Source organism: Anser anser (assembly GCF_964211835.1).
Source record: "Anser anser genome assembly, chromosome: 2".
NCBI classification, from domain to species: domain Eukaryota; kingdom Metazoa; phylum Chordata; class Aves; order Anseriformes; family Anatidae; genus Anser; species Anser anser.
The window spans coordinates 133,762,822-133,778,147 of record NC_139721.1 but is presented as its reverse complement, the minus strand read 5'-3'; the positions used below and the strand labels follow the sequence as shown (position 1 = coordinate 133,778,147).

The 15,326-nt window shown below is 39.4% G+C and overlaps 1 protein-coding gene across 1 annotated transcript in view; it reads right to left on the bottom strand.

The window, feature by feature from the left end:
• THSD7A (thrombospondin type 1 domain containing 7A) overlaps window positions 1-15,326 on the bottom strand; it is a 293,994-nt gene that overhangs the window by 188,313 nt on the left and 90,355 nt on the right. The gene's annotated exons all lie outside the window — the stretch shown is intronic.

Genomic DNA, 15,326 nt, shown 5'->3' with positions numbered 1-15,326 from the left:
AAGAGAAAGGGTAATTATTCAGCCTCATTAAATTTTTCATCAGAAGCAGCAAACTATCATAGTTTGAGCATTTCCTTTTTCATTAGAGTGCTTTTTAATATTGACATCCAACCAATTATGTTCAAACTAATTCCCAGAATACTGTGAAAATGTAGCTACTTTCAGAAGTTTTTCCAGATTAATGAACTGCATTATTTTTTCATTAGAAGCTGCAGTGTGCTCTGAGACATACAAAGTGAGGAACAAAAAGCCACCCTGAACTGAACGTATTCTCCAAAAAGCCCTTGGCTTTCTTAATGAGTTTCTTTCTTCAGGGAGCCTTCTTCATCTTTAAAAATTCAAAACCAAAGCAACACTACTACTTCAAATGGACTCCTTGCTTATAACCAACTATTGCAAATGAGACAAACTCTGCATCTATTAGCTTCAGACACAGGTAAAGTGATATAACATAAATGTAAATTCTCTTCTCTTTTTTATTGCCATCCTATCTTTGATGTTCTAAACTCCAATTTTTATTTAGTACCTTCCCCCCCATGTGCTATTCATTAAACTGTTTTCCCCTTCCAGATTAAACTAGTTCTGAAAGGTTCTAAACATTTAAGTAAACCTTCGTCAATGGTAACTTGTTTATTTTTAAATACTTTCAATGAAAAAAAAAATTAACAAAAATGCAATATATTACCTGATTCATTACAAAGAAAGAAGGACATCCTTGTTTTATAGCTTCTTAATGTATTTTATCTTTCCTTTTCATACTAACTCTCTCTCAAGTGGTAACATTTACATAAAAGGTGAAAAATGTCTGTCTTAAACTGAAAAGAACAACAAAAAAAAACACAACCATTTTGGAAGAAGTACTTCTGCATCCAAAAGGTAAAAATATTGACTACTCAATTTAAGCTTTAGTTTATGAACCCTGATCCTTAGAGACCATTACTTTTGTATTAAGAGAGAAACTAGGCACTACACTGTTCAAGAGAAATTCTGAAGCACTTTAACCTAGCAAATTCAATATTTTCAAGGGTAGACATTTACTACATAACATCCTCAGAACAATATAAAGTTCTCGTAGAGTGAGTATTAGAAAAAGACAAAAATGTTGCTATCTAAAAATAAAAATTGTCTTATATCCATATAACAAAATCATGAATTTAGTTACTTCTATTACGTGTAATTGATAGCACATCTGAGAAAATAGCTCAAATCTGTGCTATAGAAAAAAACCAAGTCTCAGTTATAATCTGTACATATACTCCTCATCTTAATTTATTCCATAAGGCTTTTGAAGCATACCAAACTCAACAGTACAATGTACTTCTGCAGCTCCCTACAAACACAGGGTATAGAAAATAACCTGAAATTCCTAGTTTTATGGTTCAGGTACCCAAGGTGTTCATGCTCATAAATCAAGCTGAAATATGGAGAGCCACAAGCCATTCATCCACGTCAAGTTAAAGACTACAAATCTTCCTTGCATGTTCAGCCGCTTTATCACTCCCCCTCTTCTTCCTTTTATTATCTTTTGCATGACATCAAACATGTCTCACAGGAACAAGTTGGTCTTTCAAAGCATTGCTTTTCAGACAGCAGTATTGGACTTTCATTTAGGGTTACAAAAGAAAAAAAAAAGTGGTTTCAGTGACAGCCTTCAGACTACTCCTGTTAATAATAGCAAAAAACAGCAAAGCTGAAATTTCTTAAAATAAGTTAGTGGTATATGAAAAACATGCTTCTGTTATTAGATGAGACCACAAATTCATAATGTGCTACATTTTCAGTCAGACACTGAAGACTTAGGTCTGAAGACTATCATACTTTAAGGCAGTGCCATTGGATCCATACAGCAATGTATGGATATAGTATCTATACATGGAAGAATGAACACACATATATTGTTGGAAATGTCCTAAGAAAATAGATTAAAGACAAATTCATTAGAAAACTTGTGTTAGTTAAAATATTTGTATTTGTTTATGTAGTAATTGCCTTAATTCTCTCAGTCCCTTGAGATTTTAATCTCACATTCTATTTTATATATTTGTATTTGACAGAAAGTAGCTGCTGACTGCTTGCCCTTGCTTTTCATGGTTTTGATCTTCACTCCTGTAACTTGTGTCTTCCTCTTTTCTAAATATCCCAATCTCTTTCATTTCATCCTTTTTTCCTTCCATATGGCAAGTACTACACATGTGCTAAAGTAACGGTGCCTTGGAAGCAGTCAAACTGAACCAAAACACACAGCACTCAGTGTTTCTTCAACATATTTTTTTTTTTTTTGCACAGACACCTACAGAATACAACAGTTGCATTATAATATAAAGCTGCATTATTCTGAGCAAAAGTCACAAGTAAATCAATAAAAACAGAATAAAACAGGGCAAAATACATTACAATAAACAGCTGATTCAGTGAGTTAGGAGAAAATTGCAAAAGAAGCAAAACCTGTTTACATAATCCAAGTGATCTTCTAGGATAAGCAAGCACATTCTTATTAAATTGAAACAAGAATTTTGTTACATGCAAATATAAGAAGGGATAACTGCTAAATCTGCCATTGTGGAAATCACAGAATCATCTAGGTTGGAAAAGACCTCCAAGATCACCTAGTCCAACCTCTGACCTAACACTAACAAGTCCTCCACTAAACCATATCATTAAGCTTAACACTAACAAGTCCTCCACTAAACCATATCATTAAGCTCAACATCTAAACATCTTTTAAAGACCTCCAGGGATGGTGACTCAACCACCTCCCTGGGCAGCCCTTTCCAATGCCTAACAACCCTTTCAGTAAAGAAGTTCTTCCTAACATCCAACCTAAACCTCCCCTGGTGCAACTTTAACCCATTTCCCCTTGTCCTGTCACCACGCATGTGGGAGAATAGACCAACCCCTATGTCGCTACAGCCTCCTTTAAGGTACCTATAGAGAGCAATAAGGTCGCCCCTGAGCCTCCTCTTCTCCAGGCTGAACAACCCCAGCTCCCTCAGCTGCCCCTCGGAAGACTTGTTCTCCAGACCCCTCACCAGACTCATCGCCCTTCTCTGGACTCGCTGGAGCCCCTCAATATCCTTCTTGTAGTGAGGGGCCCAAAACTGAACACAGTACTCGAGGTGCGGCCTCACCAGAGCCGAGTACAGGGGGACAATCACCTCCCTAGACCTGCTGGCCACACTGCTTCTTATACAAGCCAGGATGCTGTTGGCCTTCTTGGCCACCTGAGCACACTGCTGGCTCACATTCAGCTGACTATCAACCAGTATTCCCAGGTCTTTCTCTGCCAGGCAGCTTTCCAACCACTCATCTCCCAGCCTGTAGCTCTGCTTGGGGTTGTTGCGCCCCAGGTGCAGGACCCGGCACTTGGCCTTGTTGAACTTCATACAGTTGACCTCAGCCCATTGGTCCAGCCTATCCAGATCCTCCTGCAGAGCCTTCCTTCCCTTGAGCAGATCGACACACGCACCTAACTTGGTGTCGTCTGCAAACTTACTGAGGGTGCACTCGATCCCCTCATCCAGATCATTGATAAAGATATTAAAGAGGACTGGCCCCAGTACTGAGCCCTGGGGGACTCCACTAGTGACTGGCCTCTAGCCAGATTTGACTCCATTCACCACAACTCTTTGGGCCCAGCTATCCAGCCAGTTTTTAACCCAATGAAGCGTACACCAGTCCAAGCCACGAGCAGCCAGTTACTTGAGGAGAATGTTGTGGGAAATGGTGTCAAAAGCCTTACTGAAGTCAAGGTAGATCACATCCACAGCCTTCCCCTCATCCACCAAGCGTGTCACTTTGTCATAGAAGGAGATCAGGTTCATCAAGCAGGACCTGCCTTTCATAAACCCATGCTGACTGGGCCTGATCGCCTGCTTGCCTTATAAGTGCCGCGTGATGACACTCAAGATAATCTGCTCCATGAGCTTCCCTGGCACTGAGGTCAAACTAACAGGCCTATAGTTCCCTGGGTCTACCCTCCGGCCCTTCTTGTTGATGGGCGTCACGTTTGCTAGCCGCCAGTCGACTGGGACCTCCCCTGATAGACAGGACTGCCGATAAATAATGGAAAGCGGCTTGGCCAGCTCCTCCGCCAGTTCTCTCAGTACCCTCGGGTGGATCCCATCTGGCCCCATTGACTTGCGTACATCCAAGTGTTGTAGCAGGTCGCCAACCATTTCCTCGTGGATAGTGAGGGCCACATCCTGCTCCCCATCCCCTTCCACCAGCTCAGGGTACTGGGTATCCAGAGAACAACTGGTTTTGCTGCTAAAGACTGAGGCAAAGAAGGCATTAAGCACCTCAGCCTTTTCCTCATCTCTTGTAACTAAGTTTCCCCCCGCATCCAGTGAAGGATGGAGATTCTCCTTAGTCCTCCTTTTTGTGTTGATGTATTTGTAAAAACATTTTTTGTTATCTTTAATGGCACTAGCCAGATTGAGCTCCAGATGAGCTTTGGCCTTTCTAATTTTGTCCCTGCACAACCTTGCAACATCCTTATAGTCCTCCTGAGTGGCCCGCCCTCTTCTCCAAAGATTGTAAACCCTCTTTTTTCTCCTAAGCTCGAGCCACAACTCTCTGTTCAGCCAGGCCGGTCTTCTTCCACGCCGGCTCTTCTTTGGGCACGTGGGGACAGACCGCTCCTGAGCCATTAAGATTTCCTTCTTGAAGAATGCCCAGCCTTCCTGGACTCCTCTGCCCTTCAGAACCACCTCCCAGGGGACTCTGCCAACCAGTGTCCTGAACAGCTCAAAGTCAGCCCTCCGGAAGTCCAATACAGCAGTTTTACTGGTCCCCTTCCTGACTTCACCGAGAATAGAGAACTCTACCATTTCGTGGTCACTCTGCCCAAGACAGCTCCCGACCACATCTCCCACCAGTCCGTCACTGTTCGTGAACAGAAGGTCTAGCGGGGCACCTCCCCTAGTAGGCTCTTTAACCAGCTGCATCAGGAAGCTATCTTTCATGCTCTCCAGAAACCTCCTAGACTGCTTTCTCTGGGCTGTGTTGTGCTTCCAGGATATGTGTGGGAAGTTGAAGTCCCCCACAAGAACGAGCACTGACGATTTCGCAACTTCTGCCAGCTGCCTGTAGAACTCCTCATCCATCTCCTCATCCTGGTTCGGCGGTCTATAACAGACCCCCACCAGGATGCTTGCCTTGTTGGCATTCCTGCTGATCCTAACCCATAGGGACTCAACCTTATCATTCCCAGCCTCAAGTTCCAAAACATCAAAACACTCTCTAACAGAGAGCCATACCACCACCCCTTCTGTGCTGCCTGTCCCTTCTGAAGAGCCTATAGCCAGACACTGCAGGACTCCAGTCATGAGAGTGGTCCCACCACGTTTCCGTGATGGCAACCAAGTCATAGCCTTCCCGCTGCACGATGGCTTCCAGCTCCTCTTGTTTGTTACCCATGCTGTGTGTATTAGTGTAGATGCACTTCAGCTGGGCCATTGCCTTCTCCCCCAGCCTTGACATTGTTCCCCCTGGCACACCTCTAACAAGTCTTATTTCAGCCCCATCCCCCTTCTTACCTAGTTTAAAGCCCTCTCAATGAGCCCTGCCAGCTCCTGGGCTAGGATCCGTTTTCCCCTTAGAGACAGGGACCCATCTGCGGCCATCAGCCCGGGTGCTGAGTAAAGCGCCCCATGGTCAAAAAAACAAAATTTCTGTGTTGGCACCAGCCTCTGAGCCACGTGTTTATCAGGTGGGCTTTCCATGTCCTCTCTGTACCCCTCCCTGCCAATGTAGGCATAGACGAAAACACCACCTGGATGCTAAGTAACATTTAAAAACATCTCTTTCTAGGAATGTTTTCTGCTGAAAACATTTTTCTCCCAACAATGCATTCTGGAACTACTACATACACAAAACTGCTTCAAAGGTTTTTCCTAGCACTGTTTTCCTCTGAAAACAGTTTTCTCCTGTTCTATCTTCCAGTATGATATCTTGAGTATCGTACTATTCAAACTATTTGTGGCACTTGAAATTATTTGAATGTTCTTTTAAAATATTAATAATTTATCTTCGTATCTTTGTAAACAGCCTCCTTAACAAGCCTTAATTATATCATTTTGTATAAAGCTGTGGTACATAGGAACACCAGCAATTGAGGAGAATTCAATTGTGCTAGGCACTGTACAAACACAAGTCATTATAAAACAATCTCTCTCTGTTCTATTCTTTATTTCTCTAATGGCTTTCGGGTAAAATAGCTATTCCCCAACACACATAGGGAGAGTTACATTATTGCTCAGTAATATAAACATTTCATTTTGCATAATACAGGATGTAGAAGCTAATAACATCTCATTAAGAAATTTCTCATTGGCTTAGGAGATGTCATTAATTTTTTAAGTACATCTCATCACATTAGAAACCCTTTTCAATTAATATCCTCAAAAAAAATGGTGCAATATAAACAGTCTACACAGAACAGTTATTTATTCATTCTCTCTTTCTTTCAAAACACCTATGGAAAACTCTTACCAGGATTTGGATGTTTGAAAGCTAGCTCTGTTTCCAGCAACACCATTCTCTACTTGGGCCAGTAAGGGCTATGTCTAAAGACACTAAGCTCACACAAGCACATCATTTTTTTCTGCTCTATTCCACTGACATAAAAATACCAAAACAATCTTGGAACACCCACAAAATGGAAAAAAAAAGAAAGAAGATACTGTGGTCTACTGACAACCTGAAATGTCAGCCATGCCAAAAGGCACAGTGCTATTTGATCCTGAGAGCGCACTGATTGACACAGTATATGTCTTTTGGATTTTGTTTGAAATGCTAGGCACCAGTATGTTTAACGTTGTGTAGCATTCATATGAAAGTGGTAAAAAATGGGAATGCTAGGGGAGTTTAATTTCTGATAGTTGTAACAAAACTGCTTATGTTAGCTTTTGTTTGACTTGTATTTAATAACCAGGACAATATGGCTATGCTAATTGTGATCATTTAAAATCCTACTTCCTAGTATGATCTTGTCTTTTCTGACAGGGAAATTCACAGCTCAGAACAAGGATAACTTTTACCAATTAGTGTGATTTTTGAAGGTTTCTGGATATGTTTCATCTAATTCTTCCATTATTTTAGTAACTATTATTTCAGTACATTATTACTGCCTCACTAGACAGAAATAGATTTAAAAAAAAAATAAAATAAAATCCCAAGTCAATAATACTACCGTTGTCTCAACTTTAGGCTATGCCATTCCAGTACCTCCTCTGAGGCTCCATGCAACACAACTGAGTATTTCAATTCTGTCAGTCTGAATTCAAACAGATCTTTAAGCAACCTAAACCACCTAGGCAACCCACAATGTTTTTTTCCAGCTTCATTAGTCTAAAATAAAGAAACACAATAGAAACAGAGATTTCGACTAATCAAGAAATCAGGAAAAGAATTTCCCCATAGCCTAGGAGAAGGAGGCTTCTGCCTCCCTAGGCCTGGAGACGCCTTGTTTGTGGACCAACAGAGGAATGTAGGAAAAGAAAAAAAGACGTATAATGAAGAAACTTGTGAATGCAGTAAAGGACCTTCAATAAACAAAATAAATACATGTATTGTCCATAAACTAGAAATAATTCTCAGCTACAGTACTTAATTGAATACACAATTTAGTTTACACCACGACAAATGTCAAAATATAAATTACTACTTGTCTTTGAGAATACTAACCTTTATACTATGGGAATTGGGCTTTCTATTAAATCTGGATTTATGTTGTTAAAAGATAAATGCTTCTGATATGAACAAGTGAGTGGATGAACACTATAAAAAGAAGACATCAACATCAAGTGGAGTTGGGAACTAAAAACGCTAGATCTTGTAAAGCTATATCCTTTACTATAAGATACTAATAAACAGATTTAACCCAACACTAGAGCAGCCAGCCTTAGAATGAAACAACCTACAGATTGTGGGGGCTTCTCTTATTCCAGTATCCCCATAAACTGAGGGATTCAGCTTATCCAGTTAGCATAAGCACTCCAGGGCACTTGCTAAAAACAATCCAGACATTCTCAACTCCCAGTACAACGTGACCAACTGCCATTTCATGCTTTTCTGACAACTTGAAACTGCTATCCTGCAACTGAAGTCAACCATTAGCCCAGAGCATACGACTTCTTTATGTTACGAAGAAGCTTACAATATCAGCCACGCTTCCATCTATTTCCCTATTTCAGATATGGTAAAGTAACTGGGAAAAAAATCCATTTTTTTTTTTCCTCCAATCACTACTTAAATATTTAATTTGGTTTTATTAAATAAGGATACATTACTAAAAAGCACTTAAATAATTTTCTTCAAGTATGTATTTTCTGCATCTCTGCCAAATGTTTCATTGCTAGGCTGCACTAAAAACCTTTCACATTGATCAAAGACTTAATACTTGCCTTGTACAATTTCCATTGTATAAAAAATCTGAAGGGTTAATTTATAAATGAGTCCAAAGAACAAGAATGATGAACATGTCTAAAGAGAATGAGTATTTCCTTATTCAAGTCATAGACAACCCCTCACCCCTTGACTAAATAGAAGTCAGATTTAATTGGGAGACAGACAATAAACAGTGAGGTTGCTTAGGTACACATTACAGAATGCAATAAAAGCAATAAATTTTAATCCTAATTAATATGAATTTATACAGGGCATATGTAACCAACACTTAACCACATTCAGTCTTGGAGGATCATTTATATTTAAGTCAATGATGCATCTTTAACACATTGTGTTTGAACAATTTTTATGCTTTGAAAAGCAGATGAAATGCGGCTTTTACTAAAACTCCATTTAACTTACTCTGTAACTGAAGGCCTGAGAATCAACAAGATGAAGCCCAAAAACCACCTTTTACGTTAATAATTTAAAAATTTTGACCTCTTTCCATCCTCACAGATGTGTAGACAGGAACTCTAGTTCACTGTATCATAACTAGAGATCTATTTTCCACTGAAGAGATATCCTCATTGCTCTCTTTCATCATCACTAGGGACACCACGTGAATTCCCTTCCTGTCAGTCAGGCCTCAAGTTAAAGTATCTTTTCTCATTCACCATTTCCCTAGGTCTTCACATCTAATCCGCTTCTTCAGATCATTTCTTTGTAATCTCTTTAAAATCAGGACTTTTCTATTTACTGACATAGGCTTATCTGTCTCTCGTCTCTAGTTGCGATTACTGCAAAATTCTTTAGTCTACTTTTGAAAAGAAAAAAAGAGCCACAATGCTGAGACGTTGGGATATTTTCTGCTACATGATGGAACACCCTCAACAAACAAGTTGATGATACAGCCTTTGAAAGGTAAATGCTTTAATCAGAATGCTGTTAGTTAATATTTTCTCTCCCTCTTCCCTTGTGATCATCCCTGTCTGTGCACATTTAGGTTCGTTTTGAAATGCCTGCTGGACTGAACTTCTAGGAAGGACTTCTGCTTTCCCTGCCCTGTCATCCCCCCCCAGCCCCCCCCCAGCCCCCCCCCCCCCCCCCCCCAATCATATGAGTACGTGCTAGGAACACTCAGTCCTGCAGCAATAAATACAGTCCTAGAGACATATGGAAAATGAAATGAACATTTTATTCAGTGAAGTTCAGGTATGTTACCCACCAAAGGTGCTGGATGAGTAATTTCAATTTTGAGCCCTCTTCTCTCCAACTCCACTTCTGGCACCAAACTCTCAAAAAGAGCTGGGCCGTGGAATGCATAACATCATAAAACCCGATAAGTATGTAACAGTATAGAGGTTGTGTTCTCTCTGTGGCTAAGTGTGAAGCCAATGTTAACGCAGGTTAAAAATCAGAGGGGTTTTATGATCTGAGTTCTTATCAAGTAGTGAAGAAGGATTATGTGGTTATAAGATCAGTAACATCCTGAAATGACAAGAAAAAACTGTTCATAGGCTCTTCAAGTGAATAAAGATGTCCTTGCACAGTCCTCCTCCCAAGAAGCACAGAACAGTCAAATAAAGATGTTGGTGCCTGAAAAAGCTCAGAAACAGCTTAAGGAGAGCCCTTAGCTAGCAGAGTTTGTAACAACCTTCTAGTCCCACTAAAAACCAGTTGGCACACTGGTTTGACACTGGGCTTCCACTCCCCCAGTAGAACCCTTAATCTTCCGTACATTTTCTATACCTGTAATTTTTTACCTGTAATTTTAAAAAGGCACTGTTACTTACAGAAAGTGTATTTAAATTTCTCCTATGGTTTGTTGGCAAGAATGGGAAAACAGCCATCAGCAATTGTTACAGAGAAGACCAAGTCGTCATAATCATACAACAGTAGGTAGCTCAAATAATTCAGCAGACCTATACTGATTTACACTATCTGAGATTTGATCAATAGTCTTTAAAACAGACAGCGATGGTAAAGGCACTACCTCCTGGACTTTTTCTGATGATTTATCTTATTCCAGAGATATCAACTCAATGATATCTTCCACTTCAAGAGTGTAACATGCATTACTTCAAACTGTTGGAAGAAGCAATTTTACAATGTGATCAAACCTTGCTGATCTTGTGCACTCTTCAGTAATTACATTAGTACCTGTAGGCAGGCAATACACCCAACACTGACAGCACATCATAGATCACAGTGTCAGTTGATTTAAAAAAATAAATAAATGAAGTACAGAGTAGAAGTAAAAAAGAATTTTGATGTGACAAGAAATACCTGTGCTTAGTCAGTTGTGTATAAAAAATAGCATATATATCATCTGCATCATGAAACTACAAACCAAGAAGAAACATGCATCTTCTTGTTTTGAAAGAGTGGTAACTATGGAAATATTTATTTAGGAATCAACACTCCTCACTTTGTTCACTGCAAAACATACAGTGAGATCAAAATCTTAGCCTATGGGGATGGTATAAGCAAGAACATAAGCTGTTCCTGAATATGAAAAAAATCACTTTAAAAGAAGAAAAATGAACAATAACATTTAATAGAAGTTAACAGAAGCAGCTTATACTGAATTATGGCACAGAATTTTTTCTCTCTTTTTTGGCTGCATACAAAGAAATAATTCAATAGATCTTTGTGATAGTTAGGGTAGAATAATAATGAGATTCAAAAAAATTCAAGAACACCTTCAAGTTCAACGTAGCAGTGTACTACCTGAACTGACAAACCATTCATTACAACTCAGTCAGCTCTGAGAAGGGCATCCACTGATGAAGAGAACAGGTTGTTCAGTGGAAGCAAGGATTCCAAATGATCTAGAGAAATTTACATTTTGAAATAAATCACTAGTGATAATGATAATCAAATGATCTATGTGTTAAAGTGTTCTTGGCCCACAACAAGTATTCAAAAATGAAAGTGTGACTTCATCCCATTTTTACTATAACTTTCTTAATCTTTCATGCTTCATGGAAGTTTTCATCAACCTTTCAGCTTTACTGTCTTTGTCTTGTATACAGTTATCAGTTTTGTATTATCCACAAACATTTGTGTTGCCCATACCATCTTATAACAGTTTTCTAAATTTTTTTTAAAACACTGTGAGCCATCATTGTTACATTGAACATCTAGCCACGAGTCATTCACAACACAATTCACAGAAATGTGCTTACTCTCCCCCACAATGTAGTTTCTCCCATACAGATCCCCCCCAGTTTGTACACCAAGCATGTTTTTCAGGAAACAGAGATAATCTCCATTTCACATAACTATTAATAAACAGTAGAGCTCAATGCCCTGGTTGGCAAAAATTATTTCAACTTCAAAACTCCAATGCTCCACCTCACATCAGAGGAATCACTGCCTCTCAATACAAGAAGTTCTTTTTGATGAGTAGTTAAAGACTGCAATTCTCCACCTCAAGTCATAAAGCAGACAGACAAAACAACCCAACTCTGGTAATTTAGCTGTTTCTTCATTTTGCCATACAGAGCCAGGTATTCTGCACAGATGGAGACTTTGCCTTAGTTTATGTTAAAAAAACTAGATGGCTTTGCCCAGGGACGAGGAAAATTAAGCCAGCTGTCTATTTGTATCCAAAGAAAATGCACACACAGGGTCTGCATAGTATGGAATGTGAATGTTTGGCAAGAAATCTAAAGTTTAAAGACTAGTAACTGTTATCAACTATATCCATCTCAATGTCATACAATACACTGGAGATCCATTCATACACCATAATTCCAGCATAAATGTGCGAAAGCAAATACCCATTCTCATAGGAGATCAAAACTTCAAAAATTTATGACAGTCAAAACTTCAAAACACTTTCAGCTGGAGAAGTAGAAATGACTTTGTGATGGCATCCATACTGCACAATGGTGGAGGTTAGAAGGGACCTCTGGAAATCATTTAGTCCAACCTCCCTTCCCAAAACAGGTTGTTCACAACAGTGTCCATGCTGAATTGAAAGTAATTAAACCCCAAGAGGGTTAAACAGTATACTCTCTTCAGGTTTTTACAGAATAGTAATAGATAGGAAGAGTCATTACCCCTGAGAGGTTTTCAAAGGTTCAAAACAAATGTGAAATTTGAATTAGAAGAACAGCCCCTGACCTCATCCCATCCCTATCCCAAAAATCAAGTATCATGACCCTGTACCAGGTATCACAGTTGCTATTTCATAAGAGAAAATGTCATAACTCAAATTCCATAACCCCTGTAGATTATTTTCCAGGCCATTCTTAAAATAACACACTGCAGTAAACCTGCTTAGAAGTCAAGGAGCAGCATACGCTAAGACATTATTTCAAAAAATCTTTAGAAATAAAAATCAGGCACACTCAAGTCACTTACAATAGCTAATGCCAAACTAAATTTAGTAACAAAAAGTAGCATGCTTCTCAAGAAAATGGACATACTTCACTAATAACAGGTGCCAAAAGGCATACACACACACAATCATGCTGATTTCCTAGAGACAATTTTAGCCTTGACTTATGTTTCTTTCACAGAAAGAAAAGCTAAAATATTGTCTCAGTTGGATGAGCTCACTACTGTCCAGTTCAGTTTTATTATCCCCTCTAATACTTTAGCTGAACTTTAGATTCATGCTGGATACACATTCAGATCACTGATGAGCAGTTCTTCTAGTTCACTTTCTAGAACTTCCCACAAATGAGGGGAAAAAAAAAATCACAGAATGGTTAAGGATGCAAGGGACCTCTGGAGGTTGGCTGTTCCATCCTGACCTCCTGCTCAAGAAGGGACACCTAGAGCAGGGTGCCCAGGACTATGTCCAGACCACTTCTGAAGGTCCCCAGGGAGGGAGACTCCACAACCTTTTTGTGCCAGTGCTTAGTTACCTGCACAGTAAACAAGTGCTTCTTGATGTTTAGACAGAACCTCCTGTGTTCCAGTTTGCTTCTTCCTCACACTGGGGACCACTGAACAGAGCCTGGCTCTGTCCTCTTTGCACCTGCCCTTCAGGTATTTATAGACATTGATAAGATTCCCCCCGAGCCTCCTCTCCTCCGGGCTGAACAGTCCCAGCTCTCTCAGCCTCCTCATAGCAGAGGCGCTCCAGTCCCTTGATCATCTTGGTGGTTCTCACTGTACTCTTTCCAGTATGCCCATGCCTTTCTTGTACTGGTATCAGCCATACCCAAATAAATACCCTTATTATGAAAATAAATCTGCTGCTATCAAAGCAAAACACATTTCATTTACCACTTGAAGATAAACAGTGGGCTAGTGCAATACCTGTGATAACCTTAAAACAAAAATACTGAGACCTTTAGTATATGAGGACTCCAGATCACTGTCTAGGATCTGGGCATCACATAAATTTCCTCTTTTTCTTGCAAAAAGGAGAGGGGAATGGGAGAGAGAGCAGAGTGAGACAGTAATGAACAACCTGACCAGGCTGAAAAGATACCTTAGCAGGCACTCTAGATGCATGGCAGTCCCAGTTCTCTCCTACAGAAACACAGTCCCCAAAACAACAAGGTTATAACCAAATGAAGCAGTATATTGCTGCCTTACAGCCAAAAGCCTGTCATGTGACTGAAGAAAGTTCAAATACTTCCTACAGGCTACTCTGTTTTCTCTCTCACCAGACAGAACCTAAGCCTAGTTTTATAAAACACAGGGAACTAAAAGGCAATACATTTTGTTAAACTTAGACCATTTCTGCACAAAGATAACTTAGATTCACCAGGCTAAGCTACCTGTAAAGGCTCCCTCAGTGTAAGAGTAAATGAAAAGTACACTGCAAAATTCAGAAAGTCTTTTTATTTTTTCCTAACACAAAGGAACAGCTAATAAAAGGACTGCAAAGATTTAATTAGAAGCCAAATATAGTCTTCTGAAGCACTCCCTTATTCATTCTACCTTGCCATTCGTTGTTTGAAAAGCGCCACTCTGACTTGGTTTTCATCATGTTATTGTCAAATCACTGATGCTGTGATATTAAAAATTGTGCAGAGAACATGCTTATCCTATTCCTTATTGTGGGTGAAACAGAGGAGAGAGGTCAGAGAAAGAAAAGCTTAAAGGAAAAACTAGCTCTTCATTACACAACATAATTATATCTGTTCTAAACAAAAGTTCTTTAAGGAAGGGAGAAAAGGCAGAGGAAACAAAAGCCAACCCAGTTTCCTTCTTGCTTGTTTAACTGACTTGACTTCAGAACACATGTGCTATGTTCAAGGTAAACCAAGTTACTCCATAGCAAATTGGCAGTTCATTTTCATAAGTATTAGTTAACTACAGTTGTTATTATTCTCAACCAAGTTACTATTAACCTTTTAAAATTCAATCTATTAAATGGAGACATAATAACACGCTGGAGAGTTTAATCTACTGCTGCCTAGCAACGTAGTTTAAATGCAGAACGCTTTATGAAAATGCTACTATTATCACTGTATTTTCCTACAAACCTACGTATGTATTTGATCTCTCTTTAAGCGCGTAGCAAACATTTACAAAACTCTCATAGAATTGAAAACTATGTTTCAAATTTGTCAGTCGTTCAAAAGAAGAAAAGGGTCATCAGTGTCATTGGTCTACCCATCTTTCAGCAGGAAGTGAAAGTTGTGAAGGATTTTCCCTTCTTCAGATCTCTCTTTCTAGTGTTATTGGAAAGCTTGTCTTCTTGTTTAAATGAATTTCCTTTTAATCTCCTCCTTGAGCTGCTGAATAGATGGAGCCTCTTAAAAAATTCAGGATATCACTGTAATTGTGAATTGATCTGTTTTTGTTTCAGAAGGCTGGGGCCCTCCATCCAGGAAACACACTGTCTTCTCAAAGTTGCTTTTCATACAAATAATGAATTTGCACACTCTTTTTCTATCATATTACCCCTTAATGGAAAAGCATGTCTTAAACAAAACTCTACTTTTTGTATTGGTTTGTTCCTG